General features: G+C 50.4%; 1 long non-coding RNA gene across 1 annotated transcript in view; it reads right to left on the bottom strand.

The window, feature by feature from the left end:
* Positions 1-13,161, bottom strand: part of LOC309803105 — a 44,432-nt gene extending 31,271 nt beyond the window's left edge. Inside the window, exons 1-2 of the long non-coding RNA XR_014293902.1 lie at positions 13,131-13,161; positions 12,919-13,004 (exon numbers count right to left, since the gene is read on the bottom strand). This is a non-coding gene — a long non-coding RNA (uncharacterized lncRNA). The remainder of the gene's footprint in view (positions 1-12,918; positions 13,005-13,130) is intronic.
* Between the last annotated feature and the right edge of the window lie 5,612 nt (positions 13,162-18,773).

Below are 18,773 nucleotides of genomic sequence, written 5' to 3'. Positions count from 1 at the left end.
GGAAATATAGAGCCATCCCCTTCACCGGCATTTAATTTGATGCCAAAATTTAGTGAAGAAGAGTTGTCATTTAACATACTGTTTTTAAATTTAAATTGTCAAAGATGGGTGTTACAATGTTCTAAAATGGCTGTTACTCTGCCCTAAATTTTAGGACAAAACCTTTCAAGCTACTTCAGTCTCCTGACAATAGGGGTGTGTTTACCCTGACTTCAGGGGGGTGACCATGTAATAGTATTGACCTCCCCCTGCCAGGTTTTCTCGGCTATAAAATGGTCATAATGCTACTTCCTCCCCCTTAGGACTGTTGTTAGGGTTAAATACATGTAAAGCACTCAGAACAGAGTCCAGAACAGAGTCAGCGCCCAACAAATGGAACCTTTTATTACTATTACTACTGTCATTATTATTATTGAAGGCCTTAGGTGTTACCATCTGAGAACCTCTGCTGGTGCCAAGCCTCCACTAAACAAAGGGACCTGGGTTCAAGCCCCACACCCATCAGGAACCCAGGCTCTACACACACACCCAAGTCCCCCAGTCACTCCCCAGCTCCCGCACTCTATGGGGGCACCAGGGCCCACAAGTGCCTCCAGCAGCTCAGAGGTGAGCCACAGCCGAACACTCCCTCTCCGTGTTTGTGGGGTCCTGCCCGATCTGAGGGGCTCAGTGCTGCTGGATCAGAACGCCAAAGGGTGAGAGGTGCTGGGTAAGAGGGGGCGGGGAGGGGGAGACAATCCCCATGAAGAGCACTTAGTCATATGAGTGACCCTGAGAAGGGGCGAGACACCCTGGCGAGGAGCCAGGAGACCAGGCGTCTAATGCCCGCTGGGTCACTACTTGCTGTGTTACCTTGGACAATCTACTTTCCCTCTCTGGGCCTCAGTTTTCCTCTGGTAGTGAGGTGGGTGGGTCTCACAGGCTGAGTCCAAGTCCTCAGGGGCCCTGGCTTTAACTGCTGCCCTCTTGGTACAGGACCAACATATTTCCTTTGTCCAGACCCACAGGAAGTGTCCTTTCCAAAGTCTAACAGCTCAAGACTTTGTCCCCTCCAGACTTTCCAGGGCTCACATGGGCAGCAGCAGGCATTCTCACCCGTGTGGGTGCAAACAGCAGTTTTGAGAGTTGGAAGGAGCTCAACAGACCCTCTAAAGCCAGCCCTCTATTTCACAGCAAGGTGACTGGGGCAAGAGGGAAGGGAAGTGACCTGTCTAAGGCCACAGAGACAGGATGGGCCCAGGGGCTCTGCCTCCTGGCCCTGTTGATCCATAAGCCCCTAGGACCACCTACCACCTTCAACGAAGTCCAGTCTTGGCAGACTCCCAGCTTGGGGGTAGGAGGTGCCAAAAACAAAACTTACTCTTTTACTGGGGGTGGGGAGGGCTGGAGCTGGCCTCACCCAGGAGTCTTATCCCCACAAATCAACTTCCAAGGTCTGGTCTGCCTGGCACCCCATCCCGAATATAGAGCACAGAAATGGAGGGCCTTTGACCCTGTCCCCCCGTCTCACCCGCCAGTAATACCAGGCTGAGGGAGGGGAAGGGAGGGAGGGAGAGAGGGAGGGAAAAAATAGGGTAACAGTTCATCCTGGTTTACCCAGGACTGGCCCAGTTTTAGAATCGAGAGGGCTTCATCCCAGGAAACACCCCTCTCCAGTCTGGGCAAACAAGGGAAGACAGCCAGCCCCACCTCCCTGGGCTTGATCAGGTCTTCCTGAGCAGAGCTGGGCCACCAACCCCCATGGTTCTGGGGACACACAGTTGACTAATGATATCAGAGCAGTATGTGACCTGCTCCCCAAGAAAGAGAATGGAAGGCCACATTGACCCTCGAGGACCCTCAGATCACTGCTGCCTTACCCTGTCAGCAGAGCGGCCCACACTGGTGGTCAGTCCCCAGGATTCCAGAGGACAGCATCCCTTGCTGCCCACCCAGCCCCCAGCCCCTGGGCCACAGGGAAGAAAGACAATGGAAACCAATGATGAAATCCAAGATGTCCCGGGAAAGCTGTTAAGCACGCAGGCACCAAGGGGAGCCCCCCCAACAGGGGAATTTCTGGGGGAGCACATCTAGACAGAGCCGTGAGCACCTCACAGAAGTTTCTGGGCCCCAGCGAGGCCTCAGAATCAGCAAAATGATTCTCAGGCCCCCGACAGAGGCACTGAAGTCAGGAGATTGTTGTTTGATGGAAGTGAGACCACCCCTCGAGGAAAAAGGGAAGAACTCAAACCACCTGAGATCACATTTGTACCACTCCCCTCTCCTGCTTCCCCTCCGCAAGGAGGGCTTCCAACAGAGAGCAAGTGGAATCATAGAAAAACACATTTCTATTTCTTGCCCAACTGAACCACTAGCCTGAGACTTACTCCAGACACATTGCCTGACTCACTCCCTGAAATCCTCCCTTCCGGTCCCCAAATGCCATCAAACAAAGCTCTGAAGGAAGGATAGAGAAGCCAAGAAGACACATCGGCATCACTGTCTTGGGGTTGGAATACCGACTCTGCCACTGACCCGCCAAGAGCCTGCGCCAGGCTCATCAAGCTTCTGAGTTACAAATGTGCTCACTCCCATAGACTGACCCTAATCCGAATCCATTTCCTCCTTCCACCAAGGCCCTCGGTACCTGAGCAGGCTGCACTAGCCGGTCACCCAGGTGACCTCTGGCTCTACGGTCAGGCTGGCTATCTGTACCCACACGGGGCTCATGAAACAGCAACCTCTGATAGAACACAACTCCAGCTTTCAGGAGGGCCCACTCAGCCCTGATTAAATCCTGCTGAAAGCTCTGGCTGGCCCTGGCCAGGCCCCATGCCCTGCACACACCTGTCAGGAATGAATGACCCTTTATACCAGACCCGTCCTGGAGACCCCAGCCGTCAGCCCTGCACCCCAGACAGCCCCCAGTGCCACCCTCAGTCTGGGAGTCCCCCTTCACACACTCACACACATTTTGAGTGACCCTGAGTGTTTGAAGCCACAGAGAGGTGGGCTAGGCCGCCTGCCCAGTCACAAGGCACGGATGGGGGTGGGGCCGCCCTCAGGTGCAGCCAGGCCTCCAGGTGGAGGGAATCTAGCATCTGCCAGCACTTCTTGCGGGATGCTCCTCCAGAGCCAACCAGAGCCTGGGTATTCAGGGAGAAACAGGCTTTTTCACTGGGGCACTCACCTTTGCTCTGGGGCCAGGACAGGGAGGGGACATGAGAGAGAAAAGGGTGGACAGAGGTGCTGACAGGAGCAGGAAAGAGACCCAGCTCAGGCACTCTTCTTGTAGAAACATTCCCTGCTGCCCATCACAGGAAGTTGCTGACCTCAGCTGGCACTCCACAGGGATGCAGAGCTTGGTTCAAAGCTGGGTCCTGCCACGAGCGCACGGCCCTGTCCTCCTGGGTCATGAATAGCCCACAGCAACCCCTCACCCCGTGAAGCCACCTGGTCTCTTCTCGGGACCCACATTGCAGCTTCTCATTTTTATTTATTTATTTATTATTATTATTTTTTTTTGCGGTACGCGGGCCTCTCACTGTTGTGGCCTCTCCCGTTGCAGAGCACAGGCTCCGGACGCGCAGGCTCAGCGGCCATGGCTCACGGGCCCAGCCGCTCCGTGGCACGTGGGATCTTCCCGGACCGGGGCACAAACCCGCGTCCCCTGCATCGGCAGGCGGACTCTCAACCACTGCGCCACCAGGGAAGCCCTCTTTATTTCTTTATGGTTGCGTTGGGTCTTCATTGCTGTGCGCGGGCTTTCTCTAGTTGTGGCAGACGGGAGCTACTCTTCGTTGTGGTGCATGGCTTCTCATTGCAGTGGCTTCTCTTGGTGGAGCACAGGCTCTAGGCACATGGGCTTCAGTAGTTGTGGCACGCGGGCTCAGTAGTTGTGGTTTGCGGGCTCTAGAGCGCAGGCTCAGTAGTTGTGGCGCACAGGCTTAGTTGCTCCATGGCATGTGGGATCTTCCCGGACCAGGGCTTGAACCCACATCCCCTGAATTGGCAGGCAGATTCTTAACCACTGTGCCACCAGGGAATTCCCTACTCATGCAGTTTTTCCGGTTAAGGGTTAGGGGTGAGGATTAGGTTAGGCCTGAGCTATCTAACATGGGGACCACCTGCCATGTGTGGCTTTGGAGAACGTGAAATGTGGCCAGTCTGAACTGAGATGTGCTGTTTGTGTAAAATGCCCATGAGATCTGAAAGATGTGGTAGATAAAAAAGTATATAAGGGGCTTCCCTAGTGGCGCAGTGGTTGAGAGTCCACCTGCTGATGCAGGGGACACGGGTTCGTGCCCCAGCCCAGGAAGAACCCACATGCCGCAGAGTGGCTGGGCCCGTGAGCCATGGCTGCTGAGCCTGCGCGTCCGGAGCCTGTGCTCCACAACGGGAGAGGCCACGACAGTGAGAGGTCCGCGTACCGAAAAAAAAAAAGTATATAAGATATCTCATTAATCATTTTTATATTGATTATATGTTGAAATGATAACATTTTGGATATAATGGGTTAAAGAAAATATATTTTTTAAATTAACTCTACCTATTTCATTTTACTTTTATAATGTGGCTATAAAGCAATTAAAATGACACTTGTAGCTTAAATTATATTTCTATTGGACAGCATTGGGTTCAAGCATTCCCTCCCCTACTAGGTTATAAGCTCTCTGAGAGCAGCAAGGGCAGCTTGGGTGAGAACAAAGCCTGAGACAGATCATGAAAGGTCTTGAACGTCAGGCCGAGGGCTCTGGAGTTGGCCTCTGGGCAGGACTGAATCTGGGAAGCGGTTCTTATAAAGTCAGCTCCATACACGTGCCACCTAGGAAGATGCACTCCCAGAGCCAACCCTGGCCCCACGAGGGAGAGGAGGAGGTGGTATCTGAAAGGAGAGTGTTGTTCAGGTGGGAAAAGGGGGACAGGACATCCAGGTGGAGGCAGCTGTCTGAGCAAAGACTCAGGAGCAGCAGAGTCAGGCCTTGTTTGCAAGGGGACCAGAGAGAAGGCCAAGAGAGGAGGGGAAGGAAAAAGGGTTAGGAAGAGGAGGCCAGCCAGAAACAGAGAACAGTGAGAAGAGTAGCTGTCTTTGAAGGAAGTTTCTTTGGGGGAAGGAGTCCTGCTCATTTCAGCCCCTCACACACACCCACACACCCACACACACATTCTGGAGCTGGTTTTCAGAGAAAATCTCCCAGCCCACTTCCTCCCAGAGGAAGGGAGGCCCCAGGTGACACTGCTGGCCTCCCCCAGCAGCCCAGTCTCCCCCCCAACCCCTCCCTGAGCCTGAGCCCCTGACACCACCTGAGCTGGCCCTGTCTGCACTGGCCCAGAGGCAGGCTTGGAACTGGTGGAGAACAGGGCAGAAGAGGGGCAGCCTTGGGGGCCAACATTTGCCCCTGCTTCCTGCCCCAAGACAGATGCTGGACTTGGTAGGGTCAGGCCCTTGAGAAGGCCTGTTTCTCATTTAAGAAGGAGTTGGGTCTTCAAAGGGCCTGGACTTATCAGGGAACAGGACCCAGGTCCTATCTCTGCCTCCTCTATTCTAGTGACAATCATCCAGACAGAGAGGGGCGGTTCTTAGCATCATGGCTACTGGCCTCCACGAGGCAAGACTCAGACCAAAGAAGGCATTGGGGCCAAGGGGGCTGCTTTTTGGTTATCAGAGGATTTAGAGAGGTGGGGTGGGGGGAGTGTCAGTAAACTACAGCTCAAGGCTCACACCGCTTGTTTGTACAGCCCATGAACTAAGAATAATTTTACGTTTTTAAATGGTTGGGGGAATAAAATCAAAAGATGAATAAGTTTATGACTCATGAGAATTCTATCAAATTCAAATTTCAGTGTCCCTAAATAAAGTTTTATTGAGACACAGCCATGCTCATTCATTTATGGATTGTCTGTGGCTACTTTTAGCACAGAGTTAAGAAGTTAGGACAGATGCTGTGTGGCCCACAAACCCTAAAATATTATTTATAAAAACATTTGCCAACCCCAAAGTTACTGATTTTGAGGAACTACTCTAAATCTGGGTCCCAGGTTCTGGTCAGACAGACCTGGGTGGGAATCCAGCCTACCGTTTCCTAACTGGGTAGCTTTGGAGATAATAATAGGATCAACCTTGAAGGGTGGCTGAGGGTGAGATAATGTATGTACATGCTTGACAAATGTTAGCAATTAACCTTACTACAATTATTATGCCTTGTAAGTGGAAGAGTCTGGAGACCCTCAGATCTCCATCACCAGCCCAGACGTTGAGCGCCTGCAGATATGCCAGTATTTGGCCTGACCAGAACTGGCCTCAGGCTCTGCGCTCCCAAACCTGCTCTTCCTCTTGAGTCCCCCATCTTGACCGGGGACGTTGGCAAGTGCCCCTCACCATAACTTCCAAACACCAGTGAGTCTGGGGTGGCAGCTCATGAATGTAAGCAGGTGAACCAGGCAAGACTTAGCAGCCAGACAGTGAAAGAAGAGATGGGAGCGATGCGTGTGGCATTGCCCTTGTGCCAGGCAACCCTGATGATCCTTATGAGGCCAACGGTGTTATTGCCATTTCACGGAAGAGGAAACTAAGGCTCAGAGAAGCCAAGTAACTTGCCTAAAGTCACACAGCTACAAAATGGCAGAAATGGGAGGTATATATAATACATTTCACATAATTTGAAATTCCAAATGTATAAAAGAGTGCAGTAAAAAGTCAGCCTCTCAACCCTGACTCCCAGCCACCTAGTTCTCTGTCCTGGAAGCAACTGGCCTTGTTTGTCCTTCCAAAGGTATTCTGTGCATATTCAAGCAAATATGAAAAAATACATATACACATATTTAGATAGATATAGGTAGCCATCCTTCCCTCCCTGTTTTTGTTCTTTACCCAAATGGTAGTAAACCATATACACTTATCTGTGTCTTGCTTTTATCACTTACAGTATAGTTTAGAGATCTTTCCATATGAATACATAGAGAGTAACGTCATTCTTTTTCACATGGTACTCCATTGCATAAATATATCATGATTTATTTACCCAAGCCTATATTAATGGACATTTGGGCTGTTTCCAGTCTTTTGCCATTAAAAAAATAATGCTGCATGGAACTTCCCTGGTGGTCCAGCGGCTAGGGCTCTGCGCTTCCAGTGCATGGGGCCCGGGTTCCATCCCTGGTCGGGGAACTAGATCCCACATGCCACAACTAAGAGTTTGCATGCCACAACTAAAGACCCCATGTGCCACAGCTAAGAGCAAGCACAGCTAAATAAATATTAAAAAAAATAATACTGTAATGAATAGCCTTGTATTGATATATTTGTTGTTTCACACATATGTAAGTATATCTGTAGGATAAGTTCCTACAAGTAGAATTGCTGTGTTTATAGTTTTGAAACATAATGACAGTCTACGATAGAGATTGATCCAGGTTACAATTCCACCTGTAACACGTGAGCAGAGAGCCAGGATTTGAATTCAGGTCCATCTGGCTCCAATGCCAGGGCTTGTTCTGCTACACCATGACCATCGTTGCCATCTCGAGAAAGGCCACCTCCGCGTCTTGGGTCCTCCTGCTCACTCACCTGGAAGGCCTGCCTCCTCTTCCAGGAGACCTCAGCGCTGCCCAATGCCCCATGGACAAAGGTGAACTACGCTTCCGTTAAAACCCTGTCCACCCACTGTTGGTCCTACCTTGCTTCCAAGCATCTAACAGCTCTCTCCATGTTTCCTGGGGGTTACTCTTTCCCCTCCAATGTCCCTGTGAGGACAGAGATGGTGCCATCCATCTGCAGGCATGGTACCTGCCATGCGGGATCAACTCAATAAACGTTTGCTGAATACACGTGTCCAGTTTTCAGGGCAGATACATAGATATTGTCCCTGATTTCTCCTTCCCCTTCACCCTCCAGATTGAACTGATAAATACTGTAGGTTCTACCTCCAACAAGATTTGGTATTACCAAATTGGTACTACATTGGTATTTCTTGAATCCTCCCACTTGCCTCATCCCAACTGCCACCTCCTAGTCCAAGCCACTATGATGTCCCACTTGGTTTATTACAATGGCCTCTTACCTGGTGCTCCTGCCTCCACGCTCAGGCCTTCCAATCCACTCTCCATATCTCATGCTTTGTGGACAAAACTGTTAACTGTTCTTCCAATATCCATTCCCAACCTTTGCATTTTGTCTGGGCACCTTTCCCAGCCTGCCCTGTAGCCACGTGGGACCACGGGACTGAGATCTGGCTTCACAGGTGTGAGCACTTGTGATAGGCGTGGCTTCCATCTGCCCTTAACAGCTAAGGGCACAACTTCTACCCCCCTCTACCCTTCCCACTGCTGGGACATGACGAACAGTCAACTTCGAGATGGAGACTGGGCACTGAGAATGGCAGAACCACAAACTAGGAGGAGCCTCAGGAGGCCTCTGGGCAAAGGGCAGGGTACCTGTCAGGGACACTCTAAACAGGAGTCCTGATAGCACTGCCCACCCTGTCCCAATACCTGAGAGCCAGCCAGCCAGAGAGTGGGAATACAGCAGGAAGCAAGACCAAGTGTCTTTGAATTTAAAAATTTCTTGAGAGTTGACTTGGAGCTCAGCCATTGAAATGTCATTCTCCTGGATTCCTACTACTACTACTATACACACACACACACACACACACACGTGTGTGCTCCCTCCTGGCAGCTCTCTGCTAGGAAAGAATGCAACTTTTTCCTTTCTGTCCATCATCACTTGCTTTTCAGACAGCCTGCATTCCTCCTCCCTGAAGTCAGCAGCCTCTTGTCCTGGCCAGTTACAGAGAAACTACACATACTCAATGAGCCATTCTACTGGGTGAGCTCTCTACTATCTGGGCTGAAGGAAAAGCAGCAGAGAAACGGTCCCCCAAAATGTGATCAGCACACACACAAAGTATATATGTACATATATCCCCTTTATCTATAACCATGAGTGTCCACTATGGGCTGAGCACTTAGCTGGGTCTTACAGGACCCACAAACAGGGAGAAGCAGCAGCCCCTGCTCTCAGGAAAGGAGGCCAGTATTGGTGACCTCATGTCATTCAGAGCTCAGATCTGTGTATAATCCATACATGTTTCACAAGCTATCTTCCCCACCTGCCAAGGCCACCTGTCCAATCCCTCGGCAACTTCTCCTATGTCTTAGTTTTTCAAAGCTATTTCATATGCTCTCACAGGAAAGAAAAGCTAATAAACATCAGTTTTTTACCCTCTCTTTTTTTCCTACTGTAGCTTTATAGTAAGTTTTGAAAACAGGTAGTATAAATCTTCCAACTTTGTTCTTTTCCAAATTGTTTTGGCTTTTCTAGTTCTTTGCTTTTCTATATAAATTTTAGAATCAACTTTTTTTTTTTTTTTTTTTTTTTTTTTGCGGTATGCGGGCCTCTCACTGTTGTGGCCTCTCCCGTTGCGGAGCACAGGCTCCGGACACGCGGGCCCAGCGGCCATGGCTCACGGGCCCAGCCGCTCCGCGGCACATGGGATCCTCCCAGACCGGGGCACGAACCCGTATCCCCTGCATCGGCAGGCGGACTCTCAACCACTGCGCCACCAGGGAGGCCCTAGAATCAACTTTTAAATTTCTACTGAAAACATCTTGCTGGAACTTTCATTGGAATTGTATTTAATCTATAGATCAGTTTGGGAATATTTGACACCTTGCCAATCTTGAGTCCTCCAATCCATGAAAATAGTATATCTCTCCATTTGTTTAGGTTCTCTTTGATTTCTTTCATCATATTGTAGTTTTCAGCATGCATATCTGGCACCTAGTATTACATTTCATGGGTTTTGGTGCTGTTGTAGATGGTGCTTTTTAAAAATTTATTTCAATTTCCAATTGTTATTGCTAGTATACAGCAATAGGATAATTTTTTTTTGTACAGTGACCCTGTATCCTGTGATCATGCTAAACTTATTAGTACTAGTAGCTTTTCTGTAGATATGGGGGGAATTTTCTATGTAGACAATCTTATATGTGAATAGTGATTCGATCTGTGAGTCTTTATTTTTTCTTGCCTTGTTGCATTGCCTGAAACAACCACCATAATGTTGAAGAGAACAGCAAGAATGGGTATCTTTGTTTTAGGTCTTCCCTTTGCCCTTCATCTCAGAATGTCTCTCCTCCAGCAATTTACTGCTGACATTGGTTATTTATTGCTTGCTAGCTTGGTGATGAGGAGTGGAGGTGTTCACTTTTTTTTTTTTTTTGTGGTACGTGGGCCTCTCACTGTTGCGGCCTCTCCTGTTGCGGAGCACAGGCTCCGGATGTGCAGGCTCAGTGGCCATGGCTCACGGGTCCAGCCGCTCCGCAGCACGTGGGATCCTCCCAGACCCGGCCACGAACTGGCGTCCCCTGCATCAGCAGGCAGACTCTCAACCACTGCACCACCAGGGAAGCCCCACATTTTTTATTCTCAGTGATCCTGTCCCTCCCTCAGCAGTAAGAAATCTGTAATGATCTGGATCCACTACTTTTTCTGTCTCTCCTCCATGGATTCAGGAGCCTTTTTCTATTCCCTTCCTCCTAGTTGCAATAGATCTTTCCCTGTGCCCTGAACACTGCCCTTTGTTCCCTAAGCACCTTTTGTTTGGTGGTAGAGAAAGGGTGGAAGCATCTGGGGCAGGGCTTTGCTCCTTTCCTGAAGTGGCTACTGGATATCTACCACAGGCCTTCCTTTTAAAAAGGGTTTTCTACCCTTTTAAGAGCGTACCATTCTTCCATGGTTTCCATTGGCCAGAATTAAGAAGCCCTCTGATCCAATGACAATCTAAGGATTCTCGTTGTGCCCAGGTGACCCCTCCTCTCTGAGAGCCAAGCTTTGTCCTGGACTATGTCCCTTGGCCCGACTCCTGTCCAGGAGCCTTCTCTGACCCAGTGCCCATTCCACAGCTCTGCATCCCAACACGTCTGCATCTCAGGGCAGCACCAGCTCACTCTAGGACCCGCACAACAATGAACATAACCTTCCCCCATTTTAACCATGAGGAAACAGGCTCAGAGCAACTGAGTGATGCCCCCACAGTCACACAGCCAGGCAGTGCCAAAGCCAGGATTCAAGCTGGCCCTCTCCCCACAGTGCTCATCAACCACCGTCAGTTATTCAGTCAGATATCTGTGAGGCGGGGTGGAGGCAGGATTTTTTTTAGGACTGAGGAAATGAAAGAGGTCTTTGAGTTTGTGTGATAGCAGGCAGTGGAATAGGACTAAGATTGAAGATTCCTAAGAGAAGGGGATCCAAGGGGAGGGAGGTAGATGTGGATTAAGGAGCCATTTCAATTGGATTAGCAGTGGAGAAAGGGAAGAGTTTAGGGCCTTAGAACTACAACTCCAAAGAGGATGCCTCTCTCTTGGCTTCCATTTTCTCCAGTGCTGGGAGGCACAGGGACCAAGGCTAGAATTTGCAGGACTCCAATCAGTGGCCTCCAAAGGCAACTTTCCCTAGCAGCCCTCCCAGCCAGGGAACAGGAATGGAGATAAGATATGGACCCCCAGTGGGGTGGGGCAGAGGGATTAAAGTGCTGCCAGAAAGAGGCAGGTCAGACTGTGGTTGCCCAGAGGGATCACACCCTGCTGCAGGCAGTCTGGGAAGGCTACCTGAAGGAAGTAGACCCAGTACATAGTAGTCAGTCGATACATATTTTTCGTAATTGCTTTAAATGTCCCAGGAGACATCTGTGGATGAATTCTCTGAATCTCTGGCTGGAGCTGATGGTGGAGACACTGCTACTGCCATCACTTCGTGTGCCTGAGCTCAGGGGAGGCAACTATGTCCTCCCAGTGACAGAGAGATGTCTGCTCCTGGGCTTGGGGGAAGGCACTGGAGGCTATCTGTGCCAGGTGGCAGGAGGAAGAGGGATGGTGAAGGCATGGAGACCAGGGGAGAGAAATGGTCTCAGCATGAGGGCCTTAAATGTCAGTGTAAAGCCAGAGGCTCTGTGACCACTGCCCGAGCACAGACGGGGATGTCAGATATGCTGCTAGGGTCTTTCATGCACATGCCATCTTTGCCTGTCATGTTTGCAGCTGTATTTCCAGTGCGCAGAACTGCACCTGGTACAGAGTAGGTGCTTGACAAATACCTAAGTATATGAATACATTTAATCCCCATAATATCTACTTTGCAAAGGAAGAAGCTAGGATCAAAAGGCATTCAGACCCAGCCCTTGTGGGAAGCAGAATTCTAAGAATGACGCCCAATGACCCTGACCTTGTAGGATTCCCCCAACCTTTGAGTGTGGGTGGTATCTGTGAATATGATGAGATATCATTCCCATGATTATGTTATGTTATATGACAAAATTGAGATTATTAGGTGGATCTAATCTAATCATTCAAGCCTTTTAAAAGCAGAATTTTCGCCAGCTGGTGGCAGAAGGGGAAATCAAACAGGTTTGAAGTACCAGAAGGATTCAATTCACTATCACTGGCTTTGAAGATGGAGGGGTCACACACAAGGACCAAAGAGTGGTTTCTAGGAGCTTAGAGTGGCCCCAGATGACAGACAGCAAGGAAATGGGATCTTAGTCCTATAACGGCAAGGAACTGAAAACTGCCAACAACCTGAATGAGCCTGGAAGTGCATTCTTCCCCAGAGCCACCAGATAAGGGCCCAGCCATGCCTTCATTTTGGCCTTGCAAGACCCTAAGCAGAGAACTCAACCATCCTCACCTGGATTTCTGACTTGCAGAACTGTGAGCTGATCAATACATGTGGATTTAGCTGCTAAGCTTGTGATCATTTGCTACACAGCCACAGAAAACTAATACAGCCCTCATATACAACACACAGAGACCACAAGTGCCAGCCCCCAAGTGCCACATCACCCTTGGAGCATACAGGGCTCATGATCCATGCACACCACAACCCCCCAGTCTATTGCAGGCCCATCCCACCCACAGGTGCCTCAAAGTGCCCTCAACACTCACTGTGTAAAGTGTTCTGAGAAGCCTGCTGGAGACTGAGGGCATTTCCTGCTGCCAGGTCCACTCCCAACTGGGCCAAAGGTGGCTACCTGTCAACCAAACAGTCATGCTCTCTCTCTTCAAGGCACAGTTGTCACTGGGACGTGGCTGCCTTGCCCCGAACTACATTTCCCAGCTCTTCTTTCATCTAGTATGGCCCTGTGATTGGTTCTCACCAGTGGAATGTGAGCAGAAGTGGTGTGCCATGTCCCAGTCAAGGTTGTTAAGAAGATGGTGTATCCCTCTCTTTCCCCATCCATCCACTGGGTGCATGGAACACCAAGGCCCTTAGAGTCTCCTAGAGCCACAAGCTAGAAGGAGCCTTGGTCACCATGGAGAAGAACCACCTGACAATCAGGAACACCTGCATTGGACAGTTATGAGAATGAACACTGTTATTGGGTTAAGCCACTTAAATGGGGTATGGGGTGTTGGAGGGTGTTCCGTGTTATATTAGCGCGTGTTACCTTGTTATACCAGCCCTTGTTCTCCTGGCCCCTCCTCTCAGGTCAACCATAGAGAGAGGCTGGGGGTCTCAGGTCTGATGGGTCTCCTGGACAGGGTAAGTTCCCCTCCTCCCCTGACTAAGGAAAACCATGGAGGTCCCTGTAGCTGTCCACATTTGCCCAGTGGCATCCTCCACATGCTCAGTTCTGGGTTGGGGCCGGGCTTGGGGCCACCTCTGACCCTTGCTTTTCTCTCACCTCCACACCCAGTCATCTCCTGTGTGCATCCCCATGGTCACTGCTCTGGGCAGGCCTCATAGGATCTCACTTGGAAGTCAGGAATAGCCTCACACTTTTCTAACACACCATGCATTTGTACCTCGGAGACCTTTCTGAGATGCCGATCCCGTAACACCTCTCCCTGCTCTACAGCCTTCAGTGGCTCCCCATTGCCTTCCAAATAAAGCCCATTTTCCCACTCAGTCCAGCCTTCTCTTCCATCAGAGCCCCTCAGGGCCTCAGTGGTGCTCCACACCTCACCATTCCCCCACAGGCCTCCCTGCTCAGGTGAAATGTGTAAATAAAGCGCCTACCACAAAGGCACATTATTAGCAATGATGACAATCGTGATCAGCTGAAACAACCTCGCCTCCTAGTCTAAGACTAAGTCCTACCTGTCCTTCCAGATGGCCCAAATCCCACCTCCTCTGGGGGCCTGTGAGGGTTAACTTTATGTGTCAATTTGATTAGGCTAAAGGATGCCCAGATCTCTGGTAAAACATTATTTCAGGGTGTTTCCAGAAGAGGTTAGCCTTTGAATCGGAGGCTGAGTGGAGAAGATGCCCTCACCAATGCAGTGGGCATCATCTAATCTATTAAGGGTCAGAATAGAAAAAAAACGCGGAGGATGGTGAATTTGCTCTCTGCTTAAGCTGGGACAGCCATCTCCTCCTGCCCTTGGATATCGGTGCTCCTGGTTCTCGGGCCTTTGGACTCAAACTGGGACTTACACCACTTGCTCCCCTGGTTCTCAGGCCTCGGGGTTTGGACTGGAACGTCACCACTGGATCTCCTGCGCCTGCAACTTGCAGGCGGCAGATTGTGGGACCTCTCAGCCTCTGTAACTGCATAAGCCAATCCCTCATAATAAACCTTTCTATATATCTACTTGTACATCCTATTGGTTCTGTTTCTCTGGAGAACCCTGACTAATAATACAAGGCCCTCCCAGATGCTCCCAGCAGGCACGAGCCCCCCATTCTTCTGCTCACCTTCTAGGACTTGGGTCACACAATTCATCAACACTGCTCATTACCAGGTGTCACAGGTTGGGTCCTCTGAGAAGACTTTAAGATGGAGCTTTAGGGCTTCCCTGGTGGCGCAGTGGTTTAGGGTCCGACTGCTGATGCGGGGGACACGGGTTCATGCCCCGGTCTGGGAGGATCTCACGTGCCACGGAGTGGCTGGGCCGGTGAGCCATGGCCGCTGAGCCTGCGCGTCCGGAGCCTGTGCTCCGCAACGGGAGAGGCCACAACAGTGAGAGGCCCGCATACTGCAAAAAAAAAAAAGATGGAGCTTTAGGTGCAGAGTGTTTATTAAGGAGGCCCTTGGATCAACACCTGTGGAAGGGAGAGGAAGAACCAGGTGTGGGCAGAGGGAGAAGTTGAGCTGTGGTGCAGATCCAACCCCATGGGCACTCTGGAGAATATGTGCCCTTGAGGGGTGTCCTGAGTGGGGCTGAGATGGGCAGGCCTTTATATTCCTGCCTCAGTGAGTCAGGCGATGTGGGCCACCTGGGAAGGGCTATAACCTTAGTGAAGCAGCTCTTGGCAGCTGGAGCCATCCCAGGTCTGACAGTACTCCCAACCGCTGGGGCAGCAAGTCCTTCCTAGAAGGAGGATCTGGGTGCTGCATCTCCCGGTCCACCACAATTTGACACATGGCTGTCACCTCCCCCACCCACTCCAGGCACAATCCCTGGAGGCAAGTGAACCTAGAGGCTGAGTCAGCCCTGTACCTTTGCCTCCCTTCTCCCACCCCAAACAACCTCCAAAGCCACCATCTTCAGCACAGACCCCAGGGCTAGCTGAGTTCAGAGGGTGTCTGTAAGCTGGGGGTGGGGTAAGCCCAGGCTGGGGTACAGGGGGGTCTAGCTGGAAGCCGGGGCTCTGGGTTCCCTGCGTGGCCTCCTGATGCTGGTCCTCAGAGAGCAAATACTGCCCCCAGGACAGGTTTTATAGAGCTGTAGGTTTGTGTGTTGGTTGTCACACTGATGGGGCATGGGGCACCGTTAGTGGGTAGGGGAATTGTCCTGCAACAAAAAACTGTCCCTGGTCCCCAGCTGGTGAAAAACCTTTCTAAATCTCCAAGTTGAGAACTTAACTCTGTTTTACATACAAACACAAAGTGTTTTGTTGTATGGCTTTAAAAGCATACACCTAATTTTCTAGGAATGCAACTACTACATACATCAAAGGAAGATGTGTACTTTGCTTAGTTTGGAATTTTATCAAGAAATATCCTCTTTCAGAAAATTGTGTCAGGTATTCACCTGCGTTTCACCTGTCACTTTCTTAATGCTTCTATTTATAGCTAAAGCCAGGGGTCATTAAACATGCCAAGGTCTTCCTAGTGTAGTGATGCTTAAACATTACAGACTGAAAAAATCTTTATTTTATTGTCAATGACTTTCTTTTAATTTCTCCCTTACTTTACAATTAAGGCAGTATATTTGTTTTTTAATTATGTGTCTGGATTGGTTGTAGTATCTGTGACTTTCTTTTCAAGATGATAAAAGGGGTTTCCACAATACTTTATGTTAGAAGGAGAGTGATGGGTCTCACAGGTTAAGAACCTCAGACCTGGGTGAGCGTCCTCCTCTTGGGCCTGACCTATCTCCCAAACTCACCCCATCACCCCCGACCACTGCCACCACCGCCACCAGGGAGAGGTGGGCTCTAGGACCTGTGGGGGGACGGTGCCCTCTGCAGGCTGTCAGCCTTTCTTTCTGGAAAACAGGGCCAAAGGAAGCCCTGGATTTGATGATTCAATCTGGGACAGAGCCAACTGGAGTGATCCTTATCTCACCATGTTTGTTTCCAAAACACCCTCCAGATTCACCATCATTGATCCTGAGCCCTCCTACCATACTAGGGACCTAGGTGGAGGTGCAGAGGGGTGACGGGGGGGAGGGGAGAGGTGGAGCTGGCCTCCTCGCCCTTCCATGGGAGCTTAATGGAGTTTGGAGCCCAGAAGCAGGCCTCTCCCAGCCTGACCTGCTTCAGGGGGACAGCTTCCAGGCTTAATTCCCACTCTTCAAGGCCATTTCAAGGCCGAAGATTTTTTCAAGGCCTCCCTGGGTACTTCAGCCAGTGATGCTAGGCTCAGGCCGGGCATCTCCCAGGGCAGAGGCAAAGAGATGTGCCCACCACCTAACTGAGCTTACAGCATCAGTGTGTGTCTACAGGGGGCGTGAGTGTGTCTGAAAAACCAGGAAGGTGCCTCAGGGCTAAGGAGTAGGGCTACGAGTAAAATACAGGATGCCCAGTTCATTTCTATTTCAGATAAACAGCAAATGATATTTTTAGTATAAATATGTCCTATGCAATCCTTGGAACATACTGATGCTAAAAAAGTATAAGTTGCTCATCTGAAATTGAAATTTAACTGGGTGTTCTACATTTTTATTTGCTAATTCTGGCAGTCCTCCTTAGAAAACAAGTCCATGTGTCTGTGTGACATAGCATTGTTAATGTGACTGTGTGAGTGTGTAGGGGCCATGCACATACCCCAAAGTCACCGTGGGAAGGCACACATGGAAAATGCTACCACAATGAAGGCCAGGCATGAGGCGTGTGCCTGTCAGTGAAAGGGGGTGGGTCAGCCCATGTGGACCCAGCCTCGAATCCTGGGCCTGTAACCCAGAGATTCTCAACCTTAGTGGGGCTCCAGGGTCCTCTAGGGTTCAGATTCCCAGAGCTACCCCTCCACACACATACACACCCCACTCCCAGATTCTGGCTCATCCAGCTGGGGCTGGCAGCTGGCTCCTATTTCTCACATACCATTCACTGGGTTGCCAGTTTTGTCATCAATGCCAGTTAAGGCCTGGATCTGGGCCTTGAGGAGTAGGAAGCAGGCAGGGGACTTCCTCAAAGGTGAGTGGTGGGCTCAGACCCCCAGTGGCTGCACTGGCTGGGGCCCAGCTTATCTTCTGAAGTTGACAGTCCAGCCTCCTGGACAAAGGCCATCCTCCATCCTCCTGGTGGTCTCCTGCCTCCCTGTGGAGAGGAAGAGTCTAGCATGAATGACACTGTTCTGATGAAGAAACTGAGGTCACAAGACAGGGCCAGGACTGGAACCCAGCTTACCTGAGTGCAAGCTGATGGAAGGACCAGGCTCCAGCGTGATGTCCACCAGCCCCAGCCTGGGTCTCCTCACCCCCCTCCCCTCCTCACCAAGGAAATGACGGCCATTGGTTCTGTGTCTCCCAGCCTGGCCAGGTCCGATTTCAAACAGCCTGTGTGCTGTCCCTTCTCAGCCCATGTGTTCCAAGCCCCTGACCACCTCCTCCTGCCCCCCTCCTCGGTGCTAGGTAATGTTCTGCACAATGGCTGTCCCTGCTCTGACCGCACCACGTCAGGATGACTGTCTGCGTCTCCCTCTACAGCTGAGTGCTTTAAGGGTCCAGACCCGGTCCCCTGCACCACCGTTTCCCTCGGCACGGTGTTCCGGGAGTGTTTGAGGAATGAATGGGGGGAACTGGTCTCATCAAATGGCCACCAGAACTGACTTCTCACACTGTCCTCAGGTGCCTGAATATCAAGAAGCCCAGTAGCGGCAGACACCATCTTCCAGGAACTTAGGACTATCAGCGGTAGGATGCGAACGCCTTCTGATTAGAAATGAACCAAAATAATCACACGTCAGTACACGCTTACGTGGCCACACTGAACGAGGCAAAGTCCTTAAAGTTCAATGGAATGGATATTTAAACATCTTAGGGTCACATAGAATTCAGAGGCCTTAGGGCTAAATGAAAAATTCTATTTGTATAGAGTTATTAGCTTCCTATTGCTGCTGTAACAAATTATCACAAACTTAGCGGCTTACAACAAAACCAATTTATTAACTTACAGTCCCAGATAACACAAATCCCAAATGGGTCTCACAGGGCTAAAATCAAGGTGTTGCAGAGCTGCATTCCTGCTGGAGGCTCTAGGATAGAATCTGCTTCCTTACCTCCTCCAGCTTCTAGAGCCATGCTGGCTCATGGCTCCCTGCCAGCCAGCAATCACATCACTCCAACCTCTGCTTCTGTTATCACCACTCTCCCTCTGACTCTCCCGCCTCCCTGTTTCTCTTATAAGGACC

Source organism: Mesoplodon mirus (genome assembly GCF_964341445.2).
Source record: "Mesoplodon mirus genome assembly, chromosome: 4".
Taxonomy (NCBI): Eukaryota; Metazoa; Chordata; class Mammalia; order Artiodactyla; family Ziphiidae; genus Mesoplodon; species Mesoplodon mirus.
This window is presented reverse-complemented; position numbering and strand designations above follow the sequence as displayed.